General features: G+C 43.4%; 1 protein-coding gene across 2 annotated transcripts in view; it reads right to left on the reverse strand.

Annotated features, from left to right (window-relative positions):
• Positions 1-18,336, reverse strand: part of plxnb3 (plexin B3) — an 81,031-nt gene that overhangs the window by 41,209 nt on the left and 21,486 nt on the right. Inside the window, exon 2 of one of the 2 annotated variants that reach the window (XM_050064783.1) lies at positions 14,024-14,091. The gene's annotated coding sequence lies outside the window, so the exon portion shown is untranslated. Of the gene's footprint in view, positions 1-7,919; positions 8,045-14,023; positions 14,092-18,336 lie in introns of those variants that run through there. The other variant, XM_050064784.1, reaches the window with a different exon arrangement.

An 18,336-nucleotide genomic window follows, 5' to 3' on the forward strand; every position in this document is an offset into this window, starting at 1 on the left:
TCCTCACTGTATCGAACACTCCTCACTGTATCGAACACTCCTCACTGTATCAAACACTCCTCACTGTATCAAACACTCCTCACTGTATTAAACACTCCTCACTGTATCGAACCCTCCTCACTGTATCAAACACTCCTCACTGTGTCAAACACTCCTCACTGTATCAAACACTCCTCACTGTATTGAACCCTCCTCACTGTATTGACACCTCCTCACTGTATCAAACACTCCTCACTGTATCAAACTCTCCTCACTGTATCAAACACTCCTCACTGTATCAAACACTCCTCACTGTATTGAACCCTCCTCACTGTATTGAACACTCCTCACTGTATTGAACACTCCTCACTGTATCAAACACTCCTCACTGTATCAAACCCTCCTCACTGTATTGAACACTCCTCACTGTATTGAACACTCCTCACTGTATCAAAAAACTCGCATCACATTACAGACAGCAGAATTAGCATTAGCATAGCGTAAGTTGTGACAGTTAACATTGTCGAGTGTTCCTTTTATGAATGTAAACTTGACCCTAAAGCTTTATTCCAGTATCAAAAACCACATGGTAGCTGACAGAACTGTACGTTATACAACAATAAATATAAAATGAAGGAAAAGATTAATAGTCTGATACATGTGCTAGTTGCCAATCTGTATGCGCAACAGACTCCTCATCTTAAGCTGAATCTTTCTGACGTTTCCTGTAACGGTAATGCTAGCGCTAGCCATTTTGATGCACACTGCTCTTTACTAGTCAACCAAGTGCGAGCGGCACTAGACATCACAAGAAGCAAAACTTACAGCGAGAAAATTTCTCACTGAGGGAGAAAGAGTAGATCTGCCTTCAGACGCCTTTCAGAGTTAGTATTAAAAAAAGGTGTCTGTACAGGGACATTAAAGACGTGTCTCTCTCTCTCTCTCTCTCTCTCTCTCTATAATGGGCGGGGGCAGACGGTCGCAGAGCCTGTTTTTGTTCAAGGTCTTCTTTCTATTTCACCTTATTCTAATCTTCTATTTTATTTGCCCCTTTAAATCCTATTTATATCTATATGTGCCTTATGTTTGATATCTTTTCTTGATGCCTTTTTCTTTCTCATGTAAAGCACTGCACTGCCTTACTGTTGAAAGGAGCTCTATAATACGCTTGTCTTGCCTTTAGATGAGTCTCGAGTGGTACCACTGTTTTTCAGGTCAACACCAGTCCGTCTTAGACCAGTCCACCCTGAGACCAGTTTGTCTGAGACCCACCTGGAGCTGCATGATCACTTCATCTATTCATAACTGCAGCTGGTAATAACTCGGAGCTGCTGCTCTGAGACCCTCCATTAAATCACATGTTTGGTTCTGATTCAGTTGTCATGACAACAAACACAAAGACGAGTCAAAGACAACAGCTGGACCGAGAGAGTGAAACATTAAAATAAGAGTCAAACAGGAAGTCGACCTCTAAACGCTGACATGAGATAATCCAGTGTGAAGACGACGAGTCAGCGACCTGAGACGTCTTTGAGTGAATACAGAGAACGAAACACAGACAAGAAGAGATGATTTTTAATTTTCCTGCATCAGGGTGGAGACGCTGTGTCGAGGAGAAAGAGGAGGAGGTGCAGTTCTATTAAAACAAACCCTGACTGGGTTTTACAGCTCCCCGTCTCTCTCCTCTCTGGTTCTTTCAGCAGTTTAACAGGCGTGAATGAGCTCCATAATGTGTTTATGAGAGCAGAATCTCTACACCATTAAAACAAGGCTTTGAAGAGGAGGAGAGGAGGAGAGGAGGCAGGAAGGGGGGGGCAATAAACGACAGAAATACTGTAATAACAGAGAGGAGGGGGCGATGAGAGGAGGAACTACAACAATCAGCTTCATTCACAGGAGATAAAACCAACAACAAAAGAGTTCATCATCCATCAGCTAAACCTCCGTCACCTCCAACCGAACACAGACCTCCTCCCAAACTAGAGCACAAAGTGTTCACAGTTTACTGCAGTTAAAGTTGTAATACCACACTGAAGAAATACTCCATTACAAGTAAAAGTCCTGAATTCAAAATATTAATTTAAGTACCAAAAGTAAAAGTACTCATCAAGCATAATAAGATAAGATAAATAAATCTTAATCTTTGTTTGCAAAGTAACTAAAGCTGTACAGATAAATGTAGTGATGTACAGATAAAGCTGTGGAAAACAGGGCTGAGTGATAAAACGATCTTGAAACGGGATCCTAATAAAATGTATGTCGATGACAAACTATAGTCATTTTTACTGGATATGGACAGACCGAGATAGATCCAAACAGACAGCTGTCAGTCAATCTGCAGTGTTGGGGATGCGCATGATTGTACACGCCCATTTTTTACTGAAAAGTTTGTGCCGAGATGAGGAGGAATTGAAAGTAGCATAGACATGATGAAAAGTGGGGAAAATGAGTGGAAGTGAGGAGCAAACTGGCGGTGAAGCTGAAGAAGAGCTTCGGACGAAATTGTGGATAAAAAAGGTTAAAAAACATAAATAATGTGGAAGTGGTTTGGCTACTCGAAAGGTGACGGCGCACGGACAAAGACGGTCTGCAAAATATGTCGTTGGTTGGTGCCAACCAGGACGAGAAACACAACAAACCTTTTCCATCCCCTGAAAAGGTGCCGTCCCAGCGACTACAATCTTACGCAGTAAGTCCACCAACAAGTGTTCAACAGCTGAGTACTTCTGCTGCTGTGGGCGGGGCTAGTGGGGCTGCAGTAAAACAGCGATCAATAGTGTCCTGTTTTGCCGCCGTAACCCTGTATGAGAAGTGATGATAAAGGAGCAGATATAAAACAGACGCAGTGTCATACTTTCTAGCCAAAGCACTGTGGAAAAATACGGGTTCAAGAAATCAATCAAAGTGTGAGACTGCAGGTACGAGCTCCCAGGAAGGAAATCTTTTCTCAAACTGCTCTGCCTCAGCTTTATGACGAACGTGGTGAGAAGCTGGAAAATCATTTGGTTTCTTCAGGTGTCAGATGTTATCAGGATATTTTATAAACTCAGCATTATCAAATTAAATATCGTGATAGATATCAATATCGAACAATACGGGAAAATTATTATGTTTTTTGCCATATCACCCAGCCCCAAGTGGAAGTTCCTTTCCACCACCGTCCCAAACAGCTGAGTATGACCTGACAGATGAACATGTTGACCTCTGTAGAGACGAGACCCTGAACCAGACCTGAACTGGGAACACTGGATTCCCAACATGTTCATGGTCTTCAGCCCAGTTTATGGTCGCTTCATTTGTCCAAGTCCACGAAGGTCCGTCTGCACTACAGAAACAATCTGGACACTTAATTGTTGCTCTGTATGTTTTGTATCCACATTCTGCTTCTCCAACAACAAACTGAAACTCTGGAGGAAACACAAAGTTCTGCTCCATTAAATCACTTCATGTCCATCAAAAAACCACATCTGTATTCTGAGCGGCGAGCAGACGAAGGGCCGACCACTGGCTGTTAAAGATAAGTGGTCCGTCTCGTGGTCAGCCATAAAGTCTCCCAGTGTCGGGACATGACAGCTGCCAGCAACTCACTGCAGGGTTCACGTGTTACAGACGTGTTTCATCAATGTTTGAAATCACTGACTGACAGGTTGCTGATGTATCATAAACCAGCAGGTGGCGCTGTGTGAGGTTCGGGTGCTTCAACCTCTACTGGAGTTCGGCTCGATGACGGTTTGGTCCAGTTAAAGGACTCCTGATAAATGATGCCACTCCTCTGGTCCATCAAAGCCCCCCAGTCCTGACATTCAAGTACTGATTCATGTAAAGATCAGCACACTCAAGTTTGTCAGCGACAGATCGATAAGGCCCTGAACTTGTTTCCATTACTGTCTCTGCTGTTTACACAGACAGACAGACAGACAGACAGACAGACATCACATCTGTGTCAGGTCATCAGTCTGTGACCACAGGAAGACAGAAGGTACCTGAGAAGGACAAGATCACCCCCTTTACTAAGTTTCTGTTTTCTGACAGCAGCCTCATCTCTGATCTCCCTCGTTGAATCCTCATCACTGGATCCTGTCCACTGCCTCCCCTAACAGGATCCTCCTCACTGGATCTGACAAACTGGATTTCATTTGTCATTCATTTGTGACATAATTCACCACAATAAAGTTAGAACCTCTGAAAATAACGGCAGATATTTCGAGTGGTTAAACACATACAGTTCCACAATGCGGTCACCCTCTCTGTATCTGCCTTTCTACTCATCTCATGAAGACAAAATTAAACTACAGCTGTAATTCAGGGTTCAACCACTCACAGACTGCTCAAGGTTCACAGCTGCAGAGGATCCAGACCCTAACAGGTCACCACACCTGCGTTGTAGATAAATAACACGCCACGCCCTCCTTCAGCAGCACTGTCGCCCCCTACTGGAAACGGAGAAAACCTTTTGGGGACGTATTTCAACAACAACAGCAACACCTAGCAACAAGCGCAGATTTCCTCTGCTCATATTTCAGCCAGGATAAATCACACACAGTGTGTGGAGGCTTTATTGTCTTCACAGTTTATTGTTTCTTATCTGTGAAATTAAAGTAAATCAAAGCTTTGTTTCCACTGAGGGAAATGGTTTCAGCTTACAGAGACGTGTGACGTGGAGTTACATTAATGAGGAGCTGCACGTCAGGCTACGCCGTATGTACGGCGTCGAATAGACGCAGAAGTTTAAATCCCGCTTTAGCTCTATTCATGTGCTGAGCCACGTCACTTTTGAAGTTCATTGCTCAATATCTTCAGAACACAATGAGATAATACCAAGCTTTTGATTCATTTTAATGAGCCTGGTAGTAAAATAATTCATAGAAAAGTTGGCAACAATTGTGCTACGGTGTGCATGATACGCGGCTGATTACCGTTACAGTTTTGGGGTCTGCCTGTTGGTTCGACATCCCATTGGTCCGACCATATTAAACTCATTGATCCAAAGTCCTGTTGTTCTGGAATCATCATGATGCCCTGTGGTTAAGGTCTGGTTAGGTTTAGGGTCAGGAAAAGATCATGGTGTGGGTTAAAATGAAAAAGAAAGTGGCAAACACATAAGCCGTGAGCCTGCTCCGCCTCAAGCCTTTCCCAGCTGACCCAGAGCCGGTCGCGGCGCACCATCAAGGCAGAAATACGCCCGCCGGGAGCCATTCAGCACCGTGGAGAGCTCCCCACACAACCTCGACCCCAGAGTTAATATCAGGAGGTTATGGTGTTTCACTCTCTCCTCTCTATGACACTTGTATCTCGACCAGTAGCCTACTTTTGTTGCGTTTGCTGATCCTCTATGGTACACAAATACAGTATAGCCTAGTATAATCACATATCGGAACAACGGGACATCGGACTAATGACATGGCGCCACAGTTTTAGGGTACCAGGTGGCGTCAGGGGGATACGTTGCAGGACAAGGACAAAATTTGAGGCGGCTAAAGTCCAAATGAGGCGGGCGGGCGGGCGGGTGGGCGGGCAGGCGGGCGGGGTGGTGGATGGGTCCAACAAACACCAACTTTCACCCAAGAGAGCAGTGTTTATGTCCCGTAAGATTCTAAAGCTAAAGCCTGTTCTTTTTTTCCTAAACCTAACCACGTGGTTTTGTTGTTGGAGGGAAAAAACATCAATTTGCAGTGTTTTACTGACGCAGTGCTTTTATTTTCAAAAACACTGTATGAACGTTAAATTTCTTGTGAAAACTGAAGTGTGTCTTGAAAGAACTTCGGTGTCCCCGAATGTCAACAACCAGCACACCCAGGGTACCTTGCACGTTGTACGTGGACGAGGAAAGTCCACGACCAAAACGTCAATATGTGACGATGTGAGAATGTGTTGTTATAATCTTTTTTTATGTATGTAATTGTTCTTACTGGTTTTATTCTGTTTTATATTTGTGTACATTTAATATTGCAATATATGTGTGTGTCAGTCTTTTATGTTGAGCAGCACTTTGGTCATCTACGGTTGTTTTAAAATGTGTGATATGAATAAACTTGATTTCATTTAGATTTTGATTTAGTTTCATGTACACACTGTTTACATATTCACAGAAAAAAATTATTCTGTTTGTCTTGAAAGATTAGTGAATATGATTAGTAGGAGTGTAACGATCCATCGATCTGGATTGATATATCGATTTAATAATTAACGATCCAATATCATCGATGCAAAATGAAAACATAGATCCATATCATCATCTTTAGCATAGGCTTTTATTTTGAAAGTCTGTGTAACCATCAAACAGCGGCAGGCAGACAGAGAGCAGCCGAGAGAAAGACGATGAGGATGATGTTATTTACTCGGGAATAAATCAGCAGAGTGGAAATAATTTGCATTTTGGAGAAAATACATGCTAACAGACAGAACACATGTCGTATGTAAACAATGACGTTACGGGATAAAACCCGACGTTCCTGCCTGGACGACATCTCACTCCACTAACTTCTCACTGCAGCAACATCAGCTGCTGTTTCAACAATGTTCAGCTGAAAAATGTGCACGCTGACTGAAATTCAACTTCGCTGTTCTGTCAGGAGACGCAGAGATTTAAACCAGCGGCGAGGAAGAAACATATCTTATGTAATAACTCCATGTGTCAGTGCAGTCAGTTTAAAGTCACCTTTAATGAACTTATTATTTATGTGTTGTTTTTTATCTTTAATGACCAAAAGTGAAAAAAGGAGGCAGCAGCTTCCTCTGTAACAGACTGTGTTAAATGATCAGATGATGTCATCTCATATCAATCGTGGACCCCTGAATCGAATCAAAACCGTATCATGGCAGACTTTCTCCATCCATCCATTTTCATCCTTGTATTCAGGGCCGGGTCGCGGGGGCAGCAGGCCGAGCAAATCACCCCAGACGTCCCTCTCCCCAACAACACTTTCCAGCTCCTCCTGGGGGACCCCGAGGCGTTCCCAGGCAAGATGAGATATATAATCCCTCCGGTGTGTTCTGGGTCTGCCCCGGGGCCTCCTACCAGTGGGACGTGTCTGAAACACCTCTAACAGGAGGCGCCCAGGAGGATCCTGATCAGATGTTGAACCACCTAAACTGAACCGAACGTGAAGGAGCAGCGGCTCTGCTCTGAGCTCCATTCAGACGTCTGAGCCCCTCACCTTATCTCTAAGGCTGACTTTGTAATATCGGAAAATATTGTATCGTTGTCCAAAGAATGGATATGATATCATATCGTGATGAAACTGGTGATTTACAGCCCTGATGATTAGATCAGTGAATATGATCAAAAACGCTGGCGGTGGCTGGAAACCTAAAAATAATACTGTGACGGGGAGAGGTTCAACACAAAGTATTTCTATTTTCTGTAACTCTATACTTTGACTCCACGGATAAAGATTTTAAATACGATAAATGCTGACGAGCGATCACAGAGGAAACTGTCTGTAATTTATAATCAAAGTTTCATCAGTCAAAATATTGAAATGATGATTTTAAACGCACGACTGCAGGAACTCTGATCTTCCTCCTCTCTGTGAGGTCTTTATGTCAGAATGACACAAGATGTTTCCACATACAATCAGACAAACTGAACAAGTTCCTGATGATATGGTGCGTTCTACTCCTCCTCTTCCTCACACAGTTTCTTCATCAGGAGACATTTTAGACTCGTATGGTTTCTTCTCTGTCTGCAGAGCGTCTCATGATCTGACACTGAGGACCTGACTGATACAACACAGCTGATCTGAGACGTCCGACACGTCTGTAACATCATGTCTGTGATCCCTGAGAGACGAAGCATCCAACTTACTCACACACTCAGAGTCGAGCACCAACCTGCTTCCTGCTCCGCTAATTAAACCACAGCAAATTAACGAGTCAGCTGTCAATCAAACACACACACACACACACACACACACACACACACACACACAGGGACTTACTTCATTCAGCAGACGCCCGTCGTTCGTTCATTCCTCCAAAAACAGACTGAAAGAAGCTGCACATGGACGAGCAAAAGAGAGAGAGAGAGAGAGAGAGAGAGAGAGAGAGAGAGAGAGAGAGAGAGAGAAGAGGGCGGGCGAGCGAGCAGTAATCCCATTATTGTGAACGACACATTGTTCTGAGAGAGAGAGGGCGAGAGACATCCACACACAGAGAGGGAGGGTCCCAGAGGGGATGGAGGGGGGCGGGGCTTCACTGCACACAGGGTTGTGGGCGGAGCCAGAGTCATTAATATTTAATCAGCGGTTAGAGGCGTGAAGTTAGAGGCGGGGGGGCTTGGGGGGGGAATCACAGGGAGGGTTTATGGCTCCGTCTGAGGGACACCACAGTCTCTGTCTCTACACAACACTGTCCCTCCCCGTCTCTGTCTCTGTCTCTGTCTCTGTCTCTGTTAGTCTGATAAATGTCACTCAGTCCTGAGGTTTCTGGAGACAGACGACGTGTGATCTGAGCAACAGCTGAAAAAGAAAAAACAAAACAAAACATAAAAACGTCTCAGTGATCGACAGTCAGAGAGAAACATCGATCTGACGACTGAGTGAACACAACACACACACTGAACCCTCTGCAGGGAGACGTCCAGGTCCACCACAGACGCCAACTGTCACATGTTCTGGTCCCAAAGCAAAGATGGACACAAACGCAGACAGCAACTGTCACGTGCTCTTGTAACCAAACAATCATGGACACCATCTGTAATGTGTTCCTGTACTTAAACAAAGATGGATGCCAACTGTCACATGTTCAGGTACCAAAATTAAGATGGACACAAACGCCAACTGGAAAGTGTTCTTCTACTAAAATAATCATGGATGCCAAAACCGACATCAACTGTCACGTGTCCTTCTCGCAAAACAAAAATGGACGCCAACACGGACGCCAGCGGTTAAGTGTTCTTGTACTAAAATAATTTTGGACGTCACTGCCAACTTCAACTGTCACATGTTCTCTAACCAAAACAAAGATGGACGCCAACAATCATGGATGCCAATGCCAGCATCAACTGTTGTGTGTTCGTGTACCTAAACAAAGATGGACGCCAACATTGATGCCAACTGTAACACGTTCTGGCATCAAAATAAAGATGGATGCCAATACAGATGCTAACTATCGTGTTCTTGTACTAAAACAAGGACACTAATACATGCAGAGCGGAGGAGCCGGGATCAAACCGCTGATCTTCCAATTGGTGGACGACCCTCTGTACGTCCGAGCCACAGCCGGCAACTGTCACGTGTTCTTTTACCAAAACAAACATGGACGCCATGCAGCAGCAGTGTTTGTGCTCAAAGGGTTAAAGAAGCCTGGTGAGATCCTGGATGGTCTGTATGGAGCTTTATGGTCCCACAGCTCATCCGTCCCTTTGATTCTCCTCCATCAGCTGCTGCTGTGGGTGGTTCAATAATCCCACTGTGTGCCCCAGTGCATGATGGGAAGCAGCTGCTAAATATGAACATGAACATGTAGAAACACAAAATGAAACAAATAAAACAGTTTCTGCAGAAAACTGAAGCCTGAGAGTAAAAATAACGGCTCTCATGTTCCTTCTTGTTCATGTTCCTGTTCTTCTGCCTTTGTCTCTTTTTATGTTTTCTTCTTCTTTGGTTTGACGCCAAAATAAATCCGGTCCTTCCTGCTCTCTGACTGTGGAACATGATTATCAGGATCAATAGTGATCAGCTGATCAGTCAGTGGAAACATGTCTGAGTGAGACTCTGTCTGTCACAACGTCTCTGCTCAGGTGAGTCAAACTTTCTCTTTGTTTCCTGCTGTCTGATTGGTTCACAGCTCAGCGGTCACAGCAGGTGAGAATCAGAAACTGTTCAGGTCGTCATGGTTACCACAGACAGTTAAATGTGATGTGCGTGTGTGTGTGTGTGTGTGTGTGTGTGTGTGTTATCAACCTCATCTTATCTGTGACACAACACAGTGCTGGTAAAACATGTGTGTGTGACCTCATGTGACAATGCATTCATTCGTGTGTGTGTGTGTGTGTGTGTGTGTGTGTGTGTGTGTGTGTGTGTGTGTTGGAGCTCAGCTGGGAGTGTTTGTCCACCTTCTCATCAGGAGCCTCATGCAATATTAATCTCTCTCACACACACACATTCACACACACACACACACACACACACACACACACACACACACACAGGGTCACATGCACCGCTGCACACACACACATCAATCAAACACACAAAGAGAAGACACACACACAGCCTGAGGTCTGAGAGAGTGTGTGTGTGTGTGTGTGTGTGTGTGTGTGTGTGTGTGTGTGTGTGTGGACAGCTGGTGCATTAACGTCCGTCAGGATCTGATTCAGGATCAGACTTAATTCACTGAGTTAATGTGCTCGAGGAGTTCGCTTCACTGTCCGAAAAAAAAAAAAATATATATATATATATATATATATATATATTTATATATGTGTGTGTGATGATAATAATAAAAACAAAATGCAAAAATAAAATAAGATCCCTATAAATATTTGGGGTGTAACGGTTCATGAAATACACGGTTCGGTACGTTTTCGACACAGAAAAAAAAAAATAGAAATGCAGAGAAATTCCTTGATATTTAAATCTTAAATGTATGAAAACATAACTTGGCCTTGTTTTTTTTGTACAAAGCAGAATTACAGTCTGGCTGAAATGAGCTCTTTCAAATCTGGTTGTAGCAAAATCAGTGATTTCTTTTTAATGACAATATAGAGCCGTCATTTTATGACCTGGAGGTGCAGCTGCCCCTCCCCCACAGGGCTGTAGGCTCCATAGGAGTGTTAAAATGTGTTTGTCTTGTTGTGTTATTGGGAGCCAGAATAGAAGGAGTCATGGCTCAAAACCAGCCGCCACTGCCCGTCAACAAAAACAAAGACAACTATGGTTAAATGTGATAAGACCAAAGGACTGGACGGAGGCCATCATCAAAAATGCTCACATGTGCAGCGCACACTTCATATCAGGTTAGGGAAAAAGTATTTCCTGTTGTAGGGATGAATAAGGTTATGTGTATTAAGGGTTATCATGTCCACCTCATCAGAAACTGGGGAGGGATTAAGAGGAAGATTGGATTTCTCTGCAACGCTAACTTTTTAGCACATTAGCTACAGCGGCTCCCAGTTACCACTCACTGATGTTAGCTCCTGTTAGCTGCTGAAGGAGAGGCTGTAGCCAAGTAGCTTGTGCCCTGGTTCGGGGAGTTACGTGTGCCGTGACTGTGTGTGCGACTGGCTTAGCTCCGTGGCTGCGTAGCGGCTCATGCTTCGGCCCGGAGGTCATGTATGTTACTGTGTTACTGGGTTAACTGCTCTGTCTGCAGCTGTGCGGCGGCTTGTTGTTCAGCTTGGTGTGTTTTTATCACCACTCTCTCTCTAACCATCACTCGCATAATTAACAGAGAAACCAAAGTGGTTCCAAACAAAAGCTTTAATATGGCCCCTGAAGAAAATCTTCCATTTCTGGTCTGGTAATGGTGTTACTAACTAACTTGATACGAGCTAGCTTAGCATAGCTGCCTGGAGCAGAATGTTCTGGTTTGGGGGTCTGGCCTGTGGGCTGCCTCGCTGAGAACATTGTATTAAACACAGTTTAAGTTATAGATTTTATTTTCCAGATGTTATAGGATAGTTCAACGTTGTTTTGAAGAGTTCAGCAATTCGTAAAGAACGTGTCAACAACAAACATTTAGCGTCCCTGTTATATGGCGGCTGATCTCGTCCTCTGCCTGGAGGGTAAGGAGCTCCTGGACCTCATTGTTTGAGTTAGCTGCTAACAGCTGCTTTTTAAATCTCCTGCAGCAGGTCCCACACATTCAAGATTCAAGAGGTTTGTTGTCATATGCACAGTAGAAAAACTCAGCGGTTTGCATAACACGTGTCACACCCATGCCTCTCATGATGCCGTCCTGCTGCCTGTGCAAAAGGAGCTATAACCACACTTCTCAGTGTGAACACACTGAAAACAGCAAGTATTAGTACAGAAGTATCCGACTGATCTGCGCTGGTGTTGTTACAAACGTCTGTTTTGGATCAGTTTGGACTGAAAATAAACTGCAACGCTGATTTAAACTATAACGACCCAGAGATTAATGTTACTGTTGTTCATCTGTTTCCTGTCGGTCCGTCCTGAAGAACGTTCCCATCTCTGTTCTTTATTAGAGGTCTTGAGCTCCTCGAGTCGAGTCTAACCTATTAATAATGCTGTGATTAAAACGCATTCATTTAAATACTGTGAATACTGTGAAGGGTTTTAACTCTTTTCTGCACAGAGTTTAAAGAACGACTTTAAAAAAACAGTGTAGCTGACAAATCTTTAAATTCAGGTGGAAATTCAGAAAAATGCTTTCAAAATATATTTAAAAATACAGTTAATGTGAATTTTAAACATTAGAAATCATCGGTGGGGCTGAACTCATTCTATTAATATCATTTATTCTATTAATATAATATAATATAATTTAATATAATAAAAAGTGTTGTTATATTTCTGGGTGTGGTGTGTGTGTGTGTGTGTGTGTGTGTGTGTGTGTGTTGTTTATCAGGTATGTGAGGCTCCCAGCAGAAACAAAAGATGAAGGACGAGTGAAGAGGCTTTAAAGGGGGAGGACGGGTGATGGGGGGGGGTGATGGGGGGAGTGAGGTTTAGAGAGCGTGAAAAGCAGCTTGTGGAGAGACGAACCAACCAGGCGGAGTAATGAGTGGCGGGGGAGGGGAGGAGGTGAAAGGTGACGCACAGTAATTGGGGGGAAATGTGTGTGATGGAGAGACGATGTGTTCAACAGACAAAATCTGACTGAACTTTATTTGTATCATTTATTTATTCATATCTTTTGTTTCTGGTGCTGACAGCGAAAAAATAAAATGACATCACACAGAGCGAAAAAAAAACAAACAGAAAAAATAAACTGAGATTTAATCAGGCCTGGATATTTAAACAGCACTGATATTTTATTTTGAAAACCACCGATCTGAATTGGTCTTTAACTCCCTGGTTAACAAATATAAACTTTATTGGCCGTGGGTTTTTTACACATTAAACTTTTAACAGTTTGACTTTAGATCCAAAAACTGATTCATTCATTTGAGCAACTTAAAAATAAATCAGTAAATATTATCAGTAGTAGTAATTCTGTTATGTCTGAATTTGTGAACTCTAAAAATTAAAAGCCACATTTCACTGTCTGTTATGTCAGAGCTGTCTCACCTTTAAGCCGGCGCCAAATCTACGTCTGTGTAAAAGGGACAGCTGGCAGGATGGCACCATGAGGGGGACAGGTAGAAAGTTTTGATGACGTGTCAGGTGTGCAACACACCGTGGGAGATTTAAAAAGCAGCAGTTAGCAGCTAACTCAAAGAAGAAGAAGAACAGCGGCTGTTAGCAGCTAACTCAAAGAAGAAGAAGAACAGCGGCTGTTAGCAGTTAGCAGCTAACTCAAAGAAGAAGAACTGTGGCTGTTAGCAGTTAGCAGCTAACAGGAGCTCCTTACCTTCCAAGCAGAGGACGAGATCAGCCGCCATATAACAGGGATGCTAAATGATTGTTATTGACATGTGATGTCATTGTTATTGTTTATAAAGAGCTGCTGACACGTATGTTATATGTCACACTAGAGGCCGACACTGTTGTGTTACATGTCACGCCTCCTTAGATTCTGTGATGTCTCAGTGGACAGGAAGTGGTTTGTGTTACTGTGAAACAGACCAGACTGAGGCTGCATCCCATAATGATCACAAACTTCAGCTGAAAACTTTCCTTCTCTAGGGGAGAAACCTGCACTGTACATTTACTACCACCTGACTACTGGACTGCTCCCAGCGCCAACACCTGTTCATCAGTTCACCTGTCTGCTCCGACCCATCATGGTGGCACTTCCTCTGCGCTGCAGCCACAAACATCTGAACTCAAAGTTAATCTCACCGACCGTTTCTTGTTAAGGATGGATGACATCATCGGTCGCCATGTGGCGGTGGTCTCTGAGGTCACCGGTTGCTATGGTAACCAGCTGGACGCCCTGACTCAGTAGAAAGAGGGATTAGAGTTGCACCAACCTGTTGAGGCAACGTGCTGCGTCTCTGAGGAGGAAGAGGAGGAACGTTCTTCATCAGGAGGACGTTTCCTGTAGGAACACAGAAACAGACGCACGTCAGACGTCTCAGCTGTGACATGAATCTTTGTTTAATCCAAAGTTTCTGAAACCACTGACCATGTGTTTACTTTAATGACCCTCTGATAGGAGGAAATAAATCATTTTACTGAAAGAATATTTTTAAGAAACAAAAATGTAAAATATGTTAAATTTTGTTCAAATGGCCGAAAAGTTTGAACACAAAGAATCATGAACAAATGTTATCTTTGTTTTTTTGTTCTCAGTTCGATTCATTAAACTTTATTGTTCAGTTTTCATTCAGACATTTTCACAGTGATCTGAATGATGTGAGCAGCTGCAGTGAACTCATCGACGCACAGACGACCGTCACGACTGTGACACTGAAGGAAACTTAAAACACGCTGATTCTTTTGTCTCTGATTTCAAAGTGGATTTCTAGACGTTTATTCTGGATGGACATGAGAGATAATGAGAAGTCACACTGGATCATACCAACACGTGTTTCATGTTTTCACAGAGGGATTTAAAGTATTTAAACATTTCACATCCAATAATAAACCAGATCTCTCCTCATCATCTTTTGTCTCTCTGCCACAGCCTGATTGTTTTGGGCGGATTGTTCCTTTATTCACTCTTCATCAGCCATCTGCCTTCAAGGTCAGCTGTGAGGTCAGGCAATGAATCACTTCCTGTTTGTCTGCTGGAGCATATAATGAGTTAATGAGCAGCGCAGAGCTACAGCTAATCAATCACTGCGCATATTGATTGATGATCTATAGACTGAGCTGCTCACACTCATCTGTCCTCGTCAATTCAGCCGCTGCTCCAACACCTCAGCTCCTTCCTGTTAATCACTGATTCATAACTCAACACAACGTGTTCAGAACCTCACGGAATAAACACGTGTTTACTCAGACACACGTCCATCTGTCAGGCGAGTTCAGACTGAAGGTGTTTGAACCTTTGCGTCGATACAAAGCGTCCACAAATAACACAAACACGTTTGACTTTATAAATGGTTTCCAACACAAACTCTGCACCAATTAACAGACTGAACGAGCAGACTGGGCTTTTCGGGAGGCGGCCCTGAGCTCAAACAGAGCTTCAGACAGAGGTGCTGCTAAAGAACATTAACCATTGAACATTAAAGCATTAAATCTATTCTAGTGGACCAACACATATATGACCCCTAAAATGAGCGAGACAGGACCTCTTTACAATTACCTTTATCTCTGAATTTAAAATCTAAAAATAAAAACTGGAAAAACTGTTTTAAATCCAGTCAGCTCACAGAGCGCTGCAGGGATGTTTTTCTGTAGGCCGACACGGACGTTAGTGTCGTCCTGGTTTCCTCGTCAAAATGCCTGTGAGATTTTTTTTATTGGATTTTGGATTATTGCAGAAAATAAACTCTGTGACAAACAGACGTTTATGATATTTATGTTGTGTTCACACCGAATGTGATGCAAATTTTCACATTACGATACTCCCATCAGTTGGAACACTAGAATATTTTGTGTTGACTCGCATCATCAAATCATCATCATCAAATCTCTAAATCGATAAGTGAACTTCCACTGCTGCGTCATACTTCCCCGGAGGATGTCAGTGCTGATTGGCTATCGCGGCACAAATTGGTTGCTTAAGTTCGGATTTTTCGACTCTCTCGGATAAACGTATGACATGAAAACTCACTACTTGCTTAATTTGCGCCACTTGATTCACATATAAGTTGCACCTCGTGTTAGAGGTGCACTGGGCACGTCCCACTGGTAGGAGGCCCCGGGGGGGGCAGACCCAGAACATGCTGGAGGGATTATATATCTCATCTGGCTTGGGAGCACCTCAGGGTCCCCCAGGAGGAGCTGGAAAGCATCACTGAGGAGAGGGACGTCTGGGGTGCTTTGCTCGGCCTGCTGCCCCCGAGACCCCGCCCTGGATAAGCGAATGAAAATGGGTGGATGGATGACCCGCACAAAATGAATTGGTTCATTATCAGGATTTATTTCCTTCAGTCCGATAACATTTTGACAGTCTGGAGAAGCTGCAACATTCAGTCATTTTATCCCAGTTAGCCGAGTGCTAAACCAGAAGTAAGATGCATGGCCGCCATAGGTCTCTACTGCGCCGTCTCTATGTGCCGCACGGTGCAGAAGAGTGTCAATAATCCCCAGATCATCAGGGCACTTCCATCCACAGCAGCTCAACTGTTTTGGCTTCATGCACCACTAAGTAACTTTCACAGGAATGAACAGAGCCCCGCGTGTAACGCTGTGTCCAGGTCTCTTTATACATCCATGGTGCAAACATGCTGAGTCATTTCTGGACTCATTCCTGCAGAACTCTACTGACACGATGAAGATGATGATGTCACTGTTTATGAACTGGTTGTCGTGGTTACTGCAGCCCTCACATTATCTTACCTTAAATAGATGTAAACTATTGTTATAGTCTGATAATTAATGCGCACACATTACGTTTTATCACGTGAACACCTGCCATGCTGTCTGTGGCTCCGCCTCCTGTCAGTCCAACACAAACACTGCTTCAGATGGTTTATAGAGCCAGCTGAGGCGGGAGGCCTCAACAGCCCAGCCCCCTGTGTGTGTGTGTGTGTGTGTGTGTGTGTGTGTGTACAGTGCTGTCAGCGTGTTGACAGTTCACACTGATAATAAGTGAATTCATGACATCAGTCAGGTCCTCACAGTGACAGTAAGATCTGACAGTGTGTGTGTGTGTCAGAGGAAGTGGTGCTGTGGTGAGGTCAGGAGGTCTCAGGCACACACACAGAGACTCTATTCACACACGGACACACACACACACACACACACACACACACACACACACACACACACAGCATCCAGTGAAACCAGCAGCATTTGATTGATCTTCAGACTAAAAGTCATTCAGTGCTTTTTCATCAATAATTAACCGTTTGTTTAAACATGTTTGATGTTTATAAACATCGACATACTGATGATGTCAGATCCTAAAATATTTGACTGTTTAATGTTTATGAAATATTTCTAATGGAATTTAACTGAACTGAATGAATTCCTCATTCTCATATGAGCCAATCACTGTAGAGATGAGGGACATATGATGTCATCATGATGTCATCTTTGAGAGAAACTATTCATGGGAGATTTTCTCCAGGTGACCTACAGGAGGCCGTAATGCTCACACACAACCACACACACAGAGTCAGACACCAACAAAGAAGAAGAGTGCACACAGGTAAACAGGAAGTAAACAATGTCGCATTTAAACTTTCAAACTAAAGTCCGATTTGCAAAAATAAATGTTGAACACATCAGTCAGGTCAAAGAGTCTGTTCCTTCTGCAAACAAGATTAATATCATTATAAAGTCCAGTAAGACCAGTGCAGCCTCCCAGTCCACTGATGTCCACTCTGCAGCACAGCAACTCAAGCAGCGATATAGGGAGACACAACGCTAAGCTAACTCACTGAAGATGGTTAGTAACACCATCACCAGACCAGATATAGAAGCTCCTCTGATGTTTAGAGCCACTTTGCTTTCATGAACTTTGTCTCACTCCGAAATTGTTGAAAACTGCCATTTGGTCAGTGACTTCTGGCGTCAAACATCGTCAACAACCAACACCCCCAGGGTACCTGGGACGTCATATGTGGACGTGGAAAGTGAAACTCAGACATGTGGACATGTGACTGGTCAGAGTAAGAATGTGTTGGTTTCACTGTGAATTATGAGGACGATGGCGAGAGACAGTGGTGGATAAAAAAGTAGCAGTATGTCACATCTGCTACACGACACTCAACACATGTAGGCAAGGTGTCAATCGGAGGAACGAGATGAAAACAAGGAGCAACACAAACGCTACATGCTAACGTAGCATTTAGGCAGCGAATCACAACTGATTCAGACGGAACAAAAGAAATCACTGCGTGGATTGGTAACGTTACAGTTCTAGCCGCAGATATGAGGCTGTACTCTGTAGTGGAAAACACAGGCTTTATGAACATTTCAGACAGACCGTATTTACTGCTTTGTACTAGGGTGACCATATTTTGATTTCCAAAAAAGAGGACACTCGGCCAACCACAAATGATACTCGCAGTTTACTCAAAGATGCCTTATAATTTTAATATATTTAAAATTTATATGTATGGATAGAAAATTCAGTTATATTACAAAATAATATCTCTCAAAGACAGAAATTCAGATAGGCCCCAATAGGGGACACATACACACACTAGAGTGTGGCGATCCG

Source organism: Epinephelus moara, chromosome 16 (assembly GCF_006386435.1).
Source record: "Epinephelus moara isolate mb chromosome 16, YSFRI_EMoa_1.0, whole genome shotgun sequence".
Classification (NCBI taxonomy): Eukaryota; Metazoa; Chordata; class Actinopteri; order Perciformes; family Serranidae; genus Epinephelus; species Epinephelus moara.